Source organism: Haemaphysalis longicornis, unplaced genomic scaffold (genome assembly GCF_048455015.1).
Source record: "Haemaphysalis longicornis isolate Haplotype H1 unplaced genomic scaffold, Haemaphysalis longicornis Haplotype H1 scaffold_1, whole genome shotgun sequence".
NCBI lineage: Eukaryota > Metazoa > Arthropoda > Arachnida > Ixodida > Ixodidae > Haemaphysalis > Haemaphysalis longicornis.
In genome coordinates, this window is record NW_027526203.1 from 250,383,520 (window position 1) to 250,397,446 (window position 13,927).

Below are 13,927 nucleotides of genomic sequence, written 5' to 3' on the forward strand. Positions count from 1 at the left end.
ACGAGTGGATGTTTGCTCCTTTTGTCGTCTTACCGTGCCAAGCAATTTTGATTAATTGATTCTGAGGTTTAGCGTGCCGACGCTACAAAGGCGATGCGGCGTGCCGTAGTGGGGGGCTCCGGATTCATTTCGACCACCTAGGGATCTTTACCATGCGCCGAAATCCCGAACACACGGGCGTTTTCGCTTTTCGCCTCCATCAGAAATGCGGCCGCCGCGGCCAGGAAGCGAACCCGCGGGCTCAGCAGCATGCACAACGCCCTTAACCACTGAGCAACCTTCCAAGCAATTTTGTTTGAAGGAAAGGGTGTAACCCGTTCCTCACTGTAAGCTAGACTGCTCGGGCTTGATCTACAGTGTTCCTTACCTGATGCGATGCTTGCGGAAAGGACAGCGCCCCGAGGTAAATGCGCGCACACCCAACTCCGCCATTCGATTCGCCGACGCTGGACAGTCCCGGAACTTCGTTTCACTGCTTCTTCGGCATGGGTGATTTGCTTGGATTATTGTGGAGGACAAGTTCGCTCTAATAAACTTTATTACTGCAGGAACCTCGCAACATTATTTACTAGAGCGCGGTGGTAGTGCACACAGATCCTTTTCTAGACACACAGATTCAGATGCCATGCAAACTCAGATGGGTTTTTACTTTTTTTATTTACTATTTACAGCTGCGGCCTTTTTGTACTTTCGTACGACACCGAAAACAAGGTTGAACTAGGATTGGCCACCAGGAATAGTAATCCCATCCAGATATATTAACCCCATTGCAATTCGATCCCGAAAACTGACCGCATCACCCCTGTTTATGGTGCCTCTGTTTTTCCACCCCACCTCTTTGGTTCTTTCAATTATCAATGCACGGCGATACGGGCCATGTCCCCCCTCAGTGGAAACCCTCTCGTGTAGCGTTTCTTATAAGACCCGGACGAGGGAAACACGAACACTTTTCCTGGCCCACCTGGACTGTTCGTATGTTAATAGGACTAAATTTGAATGTTAGGACTAAACTAGAATACACTTCGGCTATCTGGGATCCGAATTTACTTCGTTGTCTTCCTCACTTGAATCTATTCAGAACCATGCGTCTCGTTTCATCGTTTCCATTTACTCGAGAACAGCTAGCGTATCGTCGATGAAAGAAACCTCAAACTTCCCACTTTAACAATTTCAATAGGGAAAATTGCATACGGGAAAATTGTTTGCAGGGAAATTGCACGCTTAAGCCTTTTTCACAAAATATACTACACTAGTCCCGACATTAAAATTCACGTTTTTTCGACACCCCCTTACATTTCCCCGCGCTTCAATCCCAAATTAAAAGCTGCAGCCCCCATTTCCGCACCAATTTACGTTATAATTCTTTTTTGCCAAAGACAGCAAAGCACGGGAACATCTTTCACGCCTCCATTGTAGGCAACCCTAATCCTGTTTCACTGAAAACGTCCATAATTTGCAGTGTATAACTTACCCCAGTCCTCTGTGTAATGCTCGCCGGGTATTGAGAGCATTGAAAGAAAGAAATGTAGGAAACATGGAAAGCATCGCAAACGAATGTTGAATGCACGGCTGTACTTCTTTCTTCACAAATCCAGTCTCCCCCATCCTTACCGTCCGGCTTCAGTCCAGAGCAAGAACACACCGACGGAATTGCTTAACCTCCGCAGACGTCTGCAGGACTATCGCGATCCAGTGTCCTTAGTTTTATACCATGCCTTTGCCGGTGCCTCCGAGGTACACAATTTTGCATCCGAGTCTAATCTATTTTTAATGGCGAATCGTTAATGACCCATTGAGCCGAAAATCCAGCTTCCGGTAGCTTCAGCAGCGAAACGGTTACTTAAACGGCTGACGGTGTAACGAGAATAAAGTAAGCAAATTGAGTTGAAAAAAAAAATTAGGGAAATTCAGGAATGAATGGAAATCGACCCACAACTTCCGAAACGCGCGTCGAGCAAGCATCTATGTTCCCTTGGCTCTTGCACGAATACATTAAGGCCTTCAGATTAGGAAAATACAAGAAATTGGCACACGCAGCTGGACGACGTAGAACGACTCTGATGTTGCTTGGCACATGGTTAGGCGTAACATTAGGATAAACACATGTTAAAACGGTCCTGAAAGGCGTTTTGAGCATACTAAATGAACCAGCGCAATCATTATAGGTTGGGTGGTCAACGTCGTCTGTGCCAACTATAACTTTTTAAGTGCAGCTGAAAGCACATACTTTTGTTGCAAAGTTTGTCGCCGCGCTCCCACCTTTTCCTGCGCGCTTTTGGGCTCCGCTATTTCCACGAATGTGCGTCATCGATTCTTCCATGTGCGTCACGAAGCAGAAATTCTGCTATTGGCCGCCTTTTTCTCGCACTTACTGCGAAAAAAAGCGTCGTGTGCTCAGCTTCGGCGGGTCCCGGCGGCACCTTCGCTTAATTAGCGCTTCTTGCAGCAGGCTTAACGTTATCGTACTCGCCTATACTTATCTTTTTTTACTCTATTCTTTGCTTCTCGTTAAGGCGCGTCGGCTAGGCCGACACGATGGCGGCGGCAACTTCCGAGTTGGCAGACACGCCTTGTCACACGACGCGGACGGTGACAGGAACACATCAGCCGATCGAATGTCCGTGTGGTGTGACTGGCTCTCTGACCGAAGACGCCGACAATAACGATCGGTCGAACAGCCGACCGGTCGTCGGGAATCGATCGAGAAGCGAAAAGTGTGCCCCGATAACATTCGTGCCGTAATGAATATGGCTCTGTTCTGGTAGTTCCTATAGTGTAATCAACGCCGCTTGCGGCGTTGGTGTAATAAACATAGCAAGGTCCATGAAGCCCATACAACTCAACGCTAGCGCTAATGCGATCTGTATTTCGGCTTGCGACGCTTCGGCCGTTCGCTATGCCGACTTCGCTTCCCAGAGTTGTAAACTGCATATTCGTGATACGACCAGCAACGTTTGTAGACAATATAAGCTCAGTCAAGAGCAGAATAAAAATTGTGATGAAAATTGTGAAAAATTTAAAATTCTGCGACACAATCTGAAAAATAGTCCGCAAAGTACGTCAAGCCACGCCTGCGTTTTTTTTTTCTTTCTGCCCACCTCTTTCTAGGGATTTTTTATCCCTACATCCCCAATCCCTAGCAGAGAAGCATGAGAAGCAGAGAAGCCGTGATGCGCACCTTGTGCGGACGACCCTCCTTCACTAAAAGCATGCGCCAGTGGTCCTTCAACTCATCCCAAAAGAGAGAACCGAACTTACACAGAGCAGTCAACGAACAATTAAGTGCTGCTGAACTGTGCCTGTTGGTTAGCAGACGCTCGGCCATCCGCCACATTTGCCAATTAAGGTTAAGCGCCGCTAACACAGGCCCATCGGATCCCGAACGAATCCCAGCCGGAAAAGAGAGGACGGCATATTCCACGTACCAGCACAGATGGCATAGAAAAAAAAAACTTATCTAGCGGACTGCCAGATAGTCCCTTTTCCAAGTAGAGACAAACATGCCACCGTGGAGCTGAACCCAAGCGTCGGAAATATGGAATCGACCGATCACGTCCTTCAACGCCCGAGCACTGCAGTAGGTCCGCCTTGCCCACGTCTCCGCACATCATGCTGAAGGTCGTTCACCAAAAATGTTGGGTAAGGTTAGAGCATGAACGCGTCAATTGATGCGAAAAAAGAGGACGAGTCAGAGTGCTGCGCAGGTGCGTACACAACAGCTCGCAAGAGACGAAAAAATTGGCTGCAATCGTCTGAAAGAAAAAATCGTCTGCAAGCACGCACCTTCCGTTAGAAAATGTACAATAAGCCTTCGGGCGCAAGCTGTCGCGGAGAAATACGACGCCTACGCCCGGTTCAGCGTTCCGGCCAAAAGTTGAGATGATATTGGAACAAGAGGTTTATATAAGCAGAACCGCTCGAAACTCCTGGAATCGCTGGCACTGGTCCATGCCCCCGATAGGTAGGGCAATGAAAAGTGTAGGTACATTTGAGGGAAAATATATGTACTTCGCCGGTAGTGCGCCAAGTTCATATAGGTAATAATGCTTGTTTGGTTGGTTTTTACGGTAGTAAGAGAAAAAAAATTGGCCGAGGAAGAAAAAAACACAACGCGTTCATAATGACGCCTTATTCGCTCCAGCACATGCGAGATGAAAGCAAGCACAAAAAGAACGTAACTCCCGTTCGTGCTGTTCCATGCAAAGGGCGCATGAGCACTGCGAGGGCGGGAAAATTAAATTATATTGAACAAACCTCTGTTCAATTCATCAAGAGATGAGTGGGCCAGGGAGGCAAATAGCGTGAGGGGTCGTAGCAATGAGCAGATACCGGTGCCACAGCCCCAATTGCGAATCACTGCTCTGCACTTCCAACAGCTTTTGCGTTGAATGGAACGGCTTTAAATTTTTCGTTGGAATCGCGGCATTCTGTAAGGATATCTTCTATTGCAGTCATTCCTGGCCGAACTACGCGATATAAATCATAATCTTACCACGTCGCCTCCGCAACAGCAAACGGCAGTTCCCGGGGTTCTTCCCTCATTTCCCTACGTTCAACGACCTGCTGTTCTTTGGGACACCCGATGACGCATACCTACAGGCCAATACAGACGCAGTCTTTACTTTTTGAAGTAGCAAAATCAGCTAGAGACCGCTGCTGATCGGGCCCTGTGTCACCTTACGACATGGGTTCAGTATGCCAAAATGACAAAATGACATATAACTAACATATACATTGACATTACACGCAGCAAATGGCTCCTGTTTACTCGTATCTCATACTAGCCTTGAGTGCAAAGAAGTCCAACTGCTCGGCGGAGCCAGTGGCGGAGATGCGGCTGCTCGGAGTGGTCTTCAAGTGCCGGTTTAACTTCGCGACATGATGGAACACTTCAAATTTATTATTGAGAAACTAGCGGCATCGATCCCAACCTTCGCCCGTATGCACACAGTTGTCACCCGACGGCCCCTCTGAGTCTTTGACAGTTTCAGACCTTTTTCGTCACGTCGGCTGTGTCGTACGCAGCTTCAGCTTAGTGGCGCAGGAACTCACACATGTTTAAATCGAAATAGCGCTGGCGTCTTCAGCCCCCACAATTTTCCGCGACGGAAGCTCAGAGTACCACCAGAGCTGCTCTCGAAGTTATTGCAAACACATTATCTCTGTCGATCCAAAACGTGCAGGTCCTGGCATTTACACCGTCTTATGAGCCAGTGTCCATCTCGTGCTACTGTACCACTTATGAACCCTGACCCGTGGGCCGCCCTGTCAACGCCACAAATCCTCCATCAAGACCGAGTTCGGAGGGACCGCGGAGACCTCAAAACGGTCAACATTTCAATCTCTGTGAGATATAGACTTATACTATCTCAGCCTGCAGTATACAGGGTGTCCCAGCTATCATGCGCCAACATTTAAAAAAAAGCAATGGCGTAACTCGAAGAAAACCTAGTGCATAATGTTTGCAGTACTGTGGAGAAGCGTGCAGCATTTTTTTTTGTTAATGAGACCTACGCTGAAAATACCGCAGTTAGATGCCCATCGTGGGTAACTACAAGTGCCTCATTGACACTTCAGAGTTAGAAAAATAATTACAATTAATTAGTTAAGTCTCATTAACGATAAAATTACTGCCCGCTTCTCCACAGTACTGCAAACATTATGCACTAGGTTTTCTTCGACTGACGCCATTGCTCTTTTTTTTTAATCTTGGTGCATGATAGCTGGGACACCCTGTATAACTGGTTATTGAGCATTTCATGACCATAGCACCTCCCGCGAGTCAAGAGAATGTTGCTATACTTTCTGAAGATATCTGTTCTCAAATGTGCGCAAGACGATGTTCGTGCAAAAAATGGATGTCATGCTACTCAATAGCCATGCGACATCCCACCAGCGACACGTTGTCCGTTTGGGCGGTGTCTTGATTGTTAGTCTGTTATTAATCCAGAGGACATACCTGATGTCGTTGAAGCAGACTGCCGCGGAGTGTAATAGTCGCTTCGTATAGCACGCAAGCGAATGCTGCATTTTTTACTCGAATCAACTTCTATATGGCTCATCGTGGAACTTCTGCTCCAAGCGTTTTAGATCAGCGAATTCTTTGTTCTTTTTAAATGCTGTTGCATTTGTGAGCCCACTAACGCGATTTTCGCAATGTCAGGCCGATCAGTGTCTCGAGCGCTAGGGCAGGCGACTACTTAAATTTTACACGGGGTGGTAACAGGCTATGTTGTTGTTGTTGTTGGTAAACTTTATTGACACACACGCACACACACAAAAAGAGACCCCCGAAGTCCGGGGTTCTGAAAGGGAAAATAATTATCTATAGAGACGCGAGGACCTGACGAATGTGAGCCACCAGAGCTCGCCACCAGGCCGCTCGGTCCGGTCCCTCCGGCGGCGCGAGCCAGTCTTGGAGAGAAGAAGGAGGAGGTGAAAAGGATTTAAGATGAGTTGAGGGTGATTGTTGCGAAGCAGAACAGTCCCAATGAACATGCGGTGTCTTGGGAAAGCCAGAACACTTAGAGAACCGTGCAGGGCTGCGATGGCCTTCTAATCGATGTAGTATGTGTGGGGTTGGAAGGCTGTCTGTTTGCGCTTGCCGGTTAAGACAAGCCTCTGCCCGGGGTAAGAGGCGAGATAGAGACGGTAGAGTCTGCCTATTGCTGACTAACTCGTGCACAGTCTGGCGTCGATGTAGACGGGCTTGCCGCGCCTGCGTGGGTGGGTGGAAAGGGTTTGGCCAGGGCGTCTCCGAGTCTCCCGGTTGGGACGGAGCACGGGAGAGCTGATGCGCCAGCTCGTTGCCCGGGACGCCTCCGTGACCAGGAACCCAGTCCAGCACGTAGCTAGTACCAGTGTGTTTGGCCAGATGAGAGTGAAGTGCACGCGTCATATTGATGGGAAGCAACTGCTCCTGAAACAAGCGGAGAACATCCTGACTGTCGCTGAGAATCACGTGGTTACCGGGAGTATCTAAGGATAAGATGGCGTCAGTGATTGCTTGAGCCTCGAGAGACAGGACGGAAGGAACGCCCGAGTATCTTTTCTGGAAGGGCGGGTTGGCAGGATGAACAACTACTGTGACCCCGCGTGCGTCTTTGGTGGAGGAGGAGGCATCTGTTGTTAGATCACCGTAGCGGTAGCGAAGAGTGCATATCCGAGCTCGACGACGTCCTGGATGTGAGGTTGCGGATACGTTGATTGGAATGGCAGGAACTGTTGCGCGAGGGAGGGGATACCAAGGGGGGTATGTCGGTGTAATGCCGGGTAAGGACGATACCTCGTAATGGAGTGAGGATAGCAGAAGACGGCCATGAGAAGTAAGCTGGAGACGAGTGTGTTGTGCCACCAAATGAAGATCAACCTGATCTGACAGTGACGCGAACGGCTGAGCAGCCTCTAATTTAGCGAGGGGGGTGTATCTAGGTGCCCCTAGAGCCAGCCGTGTAATACGCCTGAGGAGTCGCTCGAGCTGGAGTCGCTGCGATGACGTTAATTTTACGTGTGGCAGGGCGTAAAGAATGCGAGTATATATTAGAGAGTTCACAAGTCTCGTAATATCGTGTTCTCGTAGGCCTTGGCGACGTCGGGTCAGCCGGCCGATTATGTAAGTGAGTTGGGTGATTTGAACCTTACATCGATTGAGCCACTGAGAGGCCTTCCCATCATCCTGCAGGTCAAAGCCGAGAACGCGCAGCCAGGCCTTACGTGGGAGAGGGGTGGCATCAATCGTGAGTTCTACTTGAGAACGTTGGTCGCTATAGCTTTAGCCCGCAACAGGCTATGCACATAGGTCTTGGGCGGACTTTTTCGCCTTTCAGCAAACTTTGATCTCTCTCGGAAAACTAGTTGGTGCTACATATTCGTTTCGAGCTGCAGTTTGCCGGTCAACAGCTATGGGCTCCCTCCACCGTGATCCGCGGCTTACAAGCCTGATGTAAGCGAAGGAGCTGAAATATAGCACCCCCTATATATAGCTTGACGGCGGCACCCGGTCTTCAGACATAGACTAACAGCGGCCGAATGACGGCGCTTTGAAACCTTATTTGCAGTGTAAATTCGTGGGAAGCCGCATTTACACCTACTCGTTTATAAAACAATTATCGTACAGACAGTTGGTGCACAAAAGTACGCGTTTGATATACGGATGATGGACGATCAATTGCAGCTATGCTGCCTAACCATAAGCGCGGGAACTGCCGCAACAGCGTGTGCCACCGAGAATGACGCTGCGGAAGACGCGCAAACAGGTGATTTAGTAAATTCATTTGATCGGAAAGCAGTGGATTTAGTGTGAACACTCATGGTGGGTCGGTCCCAGAGAAGGTCGAGGTATAGATCGCTTCGAGCCGCAAGCGCGCGTAAACGCTCCAACATTTCATCAATGATTTAGCCAGTAATTGAGTCCTTTTTTTCAGAAGATACGTGCGGTGAGAACTTTCAATATAGAAAAAAAAAATCGGCCATGGAGCGCCCATCGTGTGTTCGAGTATTCGGCGCACATTAAGTATCCCCAAGTGGTCAAAATTAATCCTGAGCCCTCCACTACACCACGCCTCATCACCTGTGTAGCTTCGGCGCGTTAAACCTCATCATCAATCGATCAGTCAGCTAGCGCCTCAGCCTTCAATTTTATTATACGTATACGCCGCAAAGCGCAAGGAACAACATCGCTCCCTCCAAGTAACGCGGGACATGCGGACGCGGTCATTGCTGCAAATGAAATGGCTGCTTCCCTGGGGCTAAACCTCTGTACAGTAGTTACCTAAAATAGGCCCCTCAAGTACTTACCCTCGGAGATCAGAGAACTGTAACGCACATCCCGGAAAACTTGGAGTCTGATGCTGCGAAGAAAAATCGCCTTCTGGCGGCTATTTCCTAAGAGTACTTGCCCATCGCCCACTGAGGATATGTTCCAAATAAAAGGGGATGGTTATTATCATCAACATTTTATGGCACGAGCCTGGAGGCCGCTCGAGGTGTGGCCTCACAACGCCGGCAACAAAGGCCTCCATTAACGCTCGGGCTGTCAACGGTCTTCTGGCTAGCGTTCAAGCGTGCCCCTCAACGCAAGGAAGAACAGCCCAGCAAGGTTTCCGCGGAGTGCCGCCCGGATTCAGCCTGACTGACGTCCCGCACGCTTTCCCGGTCTGCTCGGGCGAGGAATCTTCCCCCTGCTGGGGCGAAGGACGAACGCCGTCAACATGCTTAACAGTCTGTCGTCGTCGCGCGCGCAGCTGCTCTCGGAGAAAGCACGCCTGCCGCTGACTCGACTCCCGCGCAAAATCGGCATCACGCTTGCCCTCAGCGGAACCTTCCTGGTATTGGTTTGCGTCTCCCTGGGCCTTCACTGCGCTCTAAAACCCCGTCCGCCGCTCTTTGTCTACTTCGGACCTCCGGTCGAGCCCATAAAGCGGACGCCCATGGCCGATGGAACCATCGACAACAACAAAAGCTCCATGAATGGCAACTCCGGACTGACCGGCCGAGATCACGGGAGCGTCGCGCAAATGTTAGGCCTCATTTCGCGTCGTCCCTTCAACGAGACTGGCTCTCAGCATGGCGACGGGGCCGATGACTCGTGAAGGGTCGGTGTGATGAGGCTGAAGTGGGACTAAGCCCTCTCCGGTCATTCGAGCCAGTAAAGCGTAAATTCAGTTCCCGCGGAAGACGGCAACAATTTTGTGTCGCTTTGTCAATGTCTGATGACGTGCTGTTATTTTCGCAGCATGTTCTTTTCCATTGATGAAGATATATATGATTAGTAGATCATCACGCTTGATAGCGCGGCAAAATTCGAAGATGCGTTTCACTAGCACTAGAACCATTGCCTGGCCGGTCTTAAATCTCCATCTTTTAAAGGTATTCGTTGATGAAAAGGGGCTAATGGAGCAAGTTTTTAAATTCTTTCAAAGGTTAGAATATTTTGTCAACACTACAATCAAGATACTCAAAAACATTCGGGTTTACCTGCAGTAGCGCTGGTTGAGGGATCCACATATTTATGTCAGTGCAGCATCATCTTGTGCCATCATAGGCACGCATTATTTTTATCGACGCCGTCACTTACCGCTTGCACGTTACCACCCTTCTAGGCCCCAGACGACCTAATGCTTTGCCTAATTTCTTAATTTTATTGTTTCCGCGTTCAAACATGACGTAAAAGAAATCACTCACCGGCTATCATTGGCTGATTCCACTAGAGCACGATAGAGAATACGTGCACTGACGTTTGTTGTTTCCAATTTCTTCTGTGAGTTATGGGCACATAACGTACTAGCCCAAAGGTGAACTTCGCACCCCTGAAGGAGGTGCCGGACAGAAAAAAACAAAAACAAATTGGAGCAGCTTGGACTAGTGGTGCGAGGCTGGGGAAACAGCACAGCTGAGGTTCGACCTAGCTTCTTCCGGGTTCGTTAAATTTTACTACGTTTTGCTAGGCCTTGCAAAGCTTTGTTAGGTTTTGCGATGTTCTTGCTAGGCTAGGCTAAGTGTTGAGGGGTGATGAGTTGTATAGCCGGATTTTACAAGGTGTTATCGAGCAGCCACACGACAGCGTTCGCGCTGCGCTTCTTCTTCCTCGGGAGTCACACGCTTCTGCCGACTCACGTTTTGCGCCGCCGACTCTAAACGACGTGCTCGGCGCGGAGCCACTAAGCGCTGTGTGTTTCCGACGCAGCTGACGCGTTCCCCGAGTAGAGTTGAGCCCGGCTGCGAGGCTAGCTCTCGATGCTGCTGGGAACTGGGCCCGACTGTAGTTGAGCCCTGCTGGGAGGCTAGGCCGGGAGGCGTATAGGCGTACTGGCGGTGAGATGTTTGAGTGGCGCCCCCTGGCTCCTGCCATCAGCTTAGGGACTCACGCTGCTGTTCAGCCACCTCCTGGCATTCCTCGAGGCCACTGGACTAACCCAGCGCCTGTAGCTGAGGCTACTGAACAAACATTCGCGCCGAACACTCGCGCCGCTGTCGCCTATGTAATGACCCCCCCCCCCCCCCTCTTTTTTTTCTTCTCTCTTCTCTTCTCTCTCTCTCTCTCTTCTTCCTGTCTTTCTAATTCACACCTTTTCTATCCCACCCCTAACCTCCTCCCAAGTCTTTTATCCCCTCTTCTCCTCTCCACCGCACTGGGTTGTATGCAGGTGAGCTCCCTACTGAGCTCAATAATATCCCCAGTGCACTTTCCTTTCCTTTCTTCCACCAAATCACTCCTCTCTCTCTCACAATAAAGCTTGACTTTGGGCTAGTTGGGTATGCATGACACCTTGAAAAACAGCGCAAAAACACGGACGTAGAGAGGTTACAGCGCTCGTGTCTGTGTAACCTCTCTACGTCCGTGTTTTTGCGCTGTTTTTCAAGGCCTCTCTCTCTCTCACGCTGCTGTCGTCTGCTGCACTCCGCTTGTGAGGGGCAGCATTGCGTCTGCTATAAATCACCCGTTTTGATGCTTTAGTGCATTAAAAAGTGTATTTCCAGTAATTCATTTTGCCAGATTCTGGCACCTCCGAATAATTTCAAGCTGCATGCCGCATAAGTTTCCAACACACGAGGAAAGAGAGAACAACTTTCTTCAGAGCAGCGGTCAGAAGACCGTGTGTAAGTCGTCCTTTCTAGCTTAATTTGCGAGGTTCAGTGCTCAGAGGTCCTCGATAAGTATTCAAAATGCGTACACTTCCCTAAAATATTTTTGAAATGCCTTTATTGCTGCACTGGACCCTACACTAGCCTCTGGCTGCGAGTGCAAGCACTTTATTCACCTTTGATGCTTGAAATAAAGTGAAATGAACAAAAACCAATCAATCAAAGGTTTAACATAACTATCGGTCTAGGTCTGGCATAGTTAAATTATGAGTTACACTACTAAATGCGTTGTAACACCCTAGCTTGAGAAACGAGGGTCAGAGTTCCTTTATCATATCTAAAAAGAAAATCAGAACGCAAATATTTTCTCTGGTCAAAACAGCTAAGTCAGACTACTCGTCTGGTTACACTGACATAAACAAGTCGGAAAATGGCGCTGCACTTGCTTTGACACAATTTCACGGCTAAGGTCACAATGCGATTTTATTTGTTTCTTTCGGAGAATGTGGTGTCGCTTCTAAGGGTAAACGATGCACGTGAGGTGACTGTGCTCGAAGTTGAGTGAACAGCAATAAAAGAAGGTACCGCTCGCTTACCCGGCGTGGTGTCGCGCCGTGCTGTTTAACTGCTTGTGGCTGTTGGTGCGCGATATTCGTCTATGCTGCTGCTTCCATTCTTCTTCTGGGCTGCGGACATCATATTGAGTCACTGTAGCGTGCCTTGCTGCAGTTATTTCACTGAAAAAATTCCTACAAGCTTTGTACCATACACCTTCCGGCGTTGTCGCCAAGCGAAGTTTCTCGATAAGCTCGTCCGGAAAGAGAGGTATCCGCAACTGCGACAGAGTGGATTGCAGCGTCGCCGGCCGCTTGGCGGCTCTCTAGTCTGTAGGATGACAGAGACGGTGTTTCACATTGGCTCAATGGTACAAGAGAAGTTCTGAACAACGGAGAGAGGACTACAGCATTTAGAGAGTGCGGCAACAGGGGTGCATACAGATAGACTTCTAAAGTTGTAGAATCTAAACTGAAAAAAAAAAAGCCGCAGAAAATGTTCCAGCTAACACGGCAACAGGGGTGCATACAGATAGACTGCTAAAGTTGTAGAATCTAAACTGAAAAAAAAAAAAAGCCGCAGAAAATGTTCCAGCTAATACGGCAACAGCCTACAGTGACAGATGAAATTCCTATACGGCTGGTAAACCTACTGGGCCCAAAAAGCAAACCACAACTGGTTCGAGCAACCGAAAAAGTGATAAAAACTAAGCAAGTACGGGACGATTGGCGTAAGAGCAGGATGAAGATGATATATAAAGGTAAATGAGACAGGGCTGATGCCAACTCGTACAGGCCTATTACAGTTACCTCAGTGGCATACAGGCTGGCAATGCAAGCCATAAAAGCGGAACTACAGGCGTGGATAGAGGGTAACGGCTTACTGGGACAACTACAAAATGAATTCAGATGAGACAGGCGCTTAGAGGACAATTTATTTGTCCTAACCCAATGTATAGAGGTGTCAATGGCTCAAAACTGAGCAGTATGGGTAACCTTTCTCTATACAAAGGGAGCCTACGACACTACAGATAGAGAACTTCGATGGTGCATACTTGAGCGAAAGGTGTTAGGCCAGGAATTTATTCAGCTGTTGCAGGGTAGTTACAATGAGATAGACGTGCAAATTACCTTGGAGGACCTAAAGTGTACCGAATCGGTAGTCGCAAATAGAGGTTTAAAGCAGGGTTGTCCTCTGTCGCCATTGTTGGTCATGCTGCGCATGGCAAGACTAGAAAGAAAACGTGACAACAGTATAATAGGTTTCAATTCGTGTCATAGCCGCAAAGGGCAGGAAGTGGAACAACATATCCCGGTACTGATATATGCAGATGACATATATTACTACTAGCAGATAGCGAACAATGTCTGCAACAGCTCACAGATATATGCGGGGAAGAAACCACTGAACTGGGGTTAGAGTTTAGCACAGCAAGGTCGGGAGTTCTGGTTTTTAATGACGACGCCCGTAATGGAGCGGTATTCGTTCAACAAGCAATACCATGGGTAACGAAATACAAATATTTGGGCATATGGATAAACGAAGGTCAGACGTATCTAAAAACTCATGAGGAACATTTAAGAATGAAATGCAAAAGAAACGCCTGTATCATGAAGCACAGAGCAGTATGGGGAAATAACAAATGTGAAGTAGTGCGAGCCTAGGAATCTTGAAGGATGTAATGGTACCGGCCCTCACCTTTTCAAACGCAGTAGTGTGTGTCAAATCAGAGATTTAATCAGGGCTAGAAGTAAATCAAAGAGTGGTAGGTCGATTGGCATTACGAGCA